Genomic DNA, 3,832 nt, shown 5'->3' with positions numbered 1-3,832 from the left:
AGTTACACAACTAACTGGAAATGGGTGACTGGAAGCAAATAATGAAACACAAGAGCCAAACGTAGAGAGAAATTCCTCTAGTATTGTTGAAAAATCCTCTCAGGGTGAAAATAGCAAAACGTTTCTGCAAATTCTGTTCGAAGTGTGACTGAAGATGAGCAAATATTTCATATTTACATTCGTGGTATTAAATAGGCAAGATGCGTTTACTGTTATTGTGAAATATGGAGAAAATATGCCTGCCGAGTCTAAACATTTGAACATATTGTCTCGCTATTCTTATAATGTGGTGATATAATGACTTACCATCATCGCTGCTTCTGTCAGCGGTCACAGGAGGAGGTGTTCTTGTAGCCGGTAATTGTTCGGCAACTAAGCTAATGCTAACCGAACGTGCGGTCTCTCTCTCGGGCCTAAGAGTATTGAACCCGTGACCAGTCTCAGTCAACGATTAGTTAACACATTGCCTTCGTCAAACCAAACACATAACCTACAAAACACTTCAAAGAAAAAAACAAAAAATATAACTCGCGGATTGCGGATATAAACGTGACACTTGTTTTGTCCCCGACCAGCTCCTCAGCGACCCGATCTCAAAAACTTGCTGCTGTGATGCCTCTCTCGACATCTCCCTTAACCAATACCATTACTTCTCCTATACATAGGCGGGTCTTACTACTTATTCACCCAATCAACCCAGTATAATCAAACATGAAGGCAGAAACCCACGTTTTTACCAAGTGCACCTAAACCAAACTTCAACACTGGAAAATTTCTTAAAGGGGACACGCATATAAATATATACTTTTTGCATATACCGGCGAACCAAAGAAACAGTATTATTTTACTTGCAAGAATAGCGCATTAAGCTGTTAATAGGTAAAATTTATAGAACAAAACAAACATAACAAAAAGCTTCCCTTAGGAGGGAGCTACTTTCATAATGCTATTAATTGTATTAATGTTTTTTCCGATGTATGAGGATTACGAATTAATATATCAGATATTTGTGGTATTCCAATCTAAAAAAAACTGTAAATTACCTTGGAAAAATTATATGTAAAAATGAGATTATGCGTAGTGATTTAAACTTTGACGCAATAATAATAAAAAAACAATAGATTCAATATATGGTTACAAAGGGATATGGGTTCTTTTGTCCAAGGCTGAAGGAATCTCCAGATCAGTTTATGTTTCTTTATCACTTGATATACCTTCTAATGTAGTTAGAAAGAGACAAATTACATTGAGTTTATTTGGAGGAAAAAAACACATTTAAGAAAAGAGGTATTGTGCTGCCACGATAGGTGAACGGAGAACCCAGGTGCAGACAACAAGGGGTTAATTGAACAAAAAACACTATTAAAATACACAAACAAAAACCCACGAGGGGGTAAAACAACAAAACAGGGGAATATAATAACACCGACTAAACAGGAACACTAAACTAAATAAACGAAGACAACACTTGACAAAGAATACACTGACTAGACTTACTGCGGTCACAAAGCTTTCCAGGACAGGAGAAAGACGTTACGTCTTTCGTCTACGACAGAAAACACAACGGCATTATAAAGGGAACCAAATCAGGAAGGGAACAGCTGTGGGGTATGAAATAATTAGCAATCAATACCAGAGAGAGCACATGACATGTCAAAACAAACAATGCCATGCCTCTCTCTACACTAAACACATGGGTCTGTCATGATCCTGCCACTAGACTAGAAAATCATGACCAAAGGAGGCAGAATCATGACACGATATGTAGAATACAGTTCCCAACTTTTTGTTCAAGTCACTCGATGGTCTTTTTGCTAAGATGTAATTATTTCATTGATAAAATTCCAGTGAAACTTGCAAGATTCCACCAATTCAATTCAATTTTATTTATATAGCGCTTTTCACAATGTGCATTGATCCAAAGCAGCTTTACAGGAGCAAATAAGAAAAACACAGAAAGGTAAAACACAGAACAGTGCATGGTGTTTATAGACCAAGCAAGATCATTATAATAATTAATATCTAATAAATAAATGAATGAATAAATAAATAAATGAATAAATGCAGTCTCCCGGTGAGCAAGCCAACACTGCACTGCTCTGCTGTGGCGAGGAACCCAAACTCCAAAGATGACAATCAATATATGGTTTGATAATAACATAGTGTTGGTTAGTCAGCTGATGAATAGGGATGGAGATTTATTATCCTAATTAGACCCAGAGAATATGCAGTTGTAATGGATGATATACCTAGAAATGTACAGTTTCTTCTTAAATATGTTTGCAATGTAAACCCTAATCTTTATCATACAAAAATATTTCTTTTATTGGAAATACTAATATTTCTAATACTCGTATTATCTTCAAAGACAATATAACAAGTAATTGTATTAGAAATGTAATAAATACTGTTACATATCCATCAGCAAGATTTTTTTGGTCATCGATATTTGGAGATTTAAATTGGCGCAAAACTTGGAGAATAGTTAATAAATTCTTTGTTAATAACAAAGTAAAGGAAGTTTCTTATAAAATAATGCACAGAATCTACCCAATAAAACATGTATTGGAACGTTTTAAATTAAATATTGACTATTCATGTGAATTCTGTAATAAGGAAAAGAAACAATATTTCATTTATTTTTCATTGTATTTATACTCAAATATTTTGGGTTGTTGTAGAGAATCTTATTACAAGAAAACTTGATGTAGCTGTTAAACTCAGTGGGTCGGATATAATGTTATATGTTAAAGATTGCAGGATAGAAAAGGATAAAGCATAATTCAACTAATAGTTTTAATGGGAAAGTTTCATTTACATAAAATGAAATGGTCAGGTAGTAAGCCTAATTTCTTTCAATTCATCAACAAATTTAAACAATGCTGTGGCATGTTGCATGGGTGTAAAAGTGGAAAAGCTTGCAGGACTTCAAATATCGTATACAAGTTTGAGATGAATAGTTGAATTGCACCATGTTTTTATTTTTATTTTTTCTTATCTCCTCAGGCTGTATTTATGTTGTTGTTGTTTTTTGTATGTATTATTCAATAATTTGTATACTGAAGACATTGTGAGTAATACTATAATTCTCTTTTGTTGTTAATATGTGTTATAGCAATAAAACAATTGTGTAATGAGTATGATGTATTTAGTCCACTAGGTGGCAGTAATGGAATGTATAAAGTAGTTAAGAAGGCAGAGGTGATTTGAAAATGATGAGCGTTACGCTACCTTCACGTGCTCTCGGAAATTCGATAATTCCCACATTAAACCGGAAATAATTTATGAAACTTTTATTAATAGCAGATACTTATAATGTTTAAATGCTACTAAGCTTATAATGTTTAAATGCTACTAAGTCATTAGTAACATTAATGTTTTAATGTAACTAAATCCAGATGTTACTTCCGGGTTGAAGTGGGAATTAACGAATTTCCGAGAGGATGTGAAGGCAGCATTATTCAAAGCATTTGGTAACTGTTTTTAACGGCTCTGCTCAGACGTTGCCAGCTGCATGTGCAAAGTGAGTCTTTTTTCTCCAGAAATTTCAGGTATGTGTATATCAAGTATTTTTACAAACATTGATGTCATACTAAGTTCATGTTTTTTATGCGTTTGGCATCAAATAACTTACTGTGGAGAATACGCACGTCTGTATGTAATCGTTTCAGATAAAAGGGCTCAAAATGAACATATTCACGTTAATAAGAAAAACAATGTACACTTCGCCAGGGCTCGAACAAACTTAGGAAAGTTTTTTCTAAATATGGATCCTTCATTCGTAGCAAGTCCCAGAGGTCGCGTTAACCGAAAAGTCTCCGTCATTGTCGGA

The sequence above is a fragment of the Triplophysa rosa genome, linkage group LG18, assembly GCF_024868665.1.
Source record: "Triplophysa rosa linkage group LG18, Trosa_1v2, whole genome shotgun sequence".
Lineage (NCBI taxonomy): Eukaryota > Metazoa > Chordata > Actinopteri > Cypriniformes > Nemacheilidae > Triplophysa > Triplophysa rosa.
The sequence above is the reverse complement of the archived record's forward strand: the minus strand, read 5'-3'. Positions refer to the sequence as shown.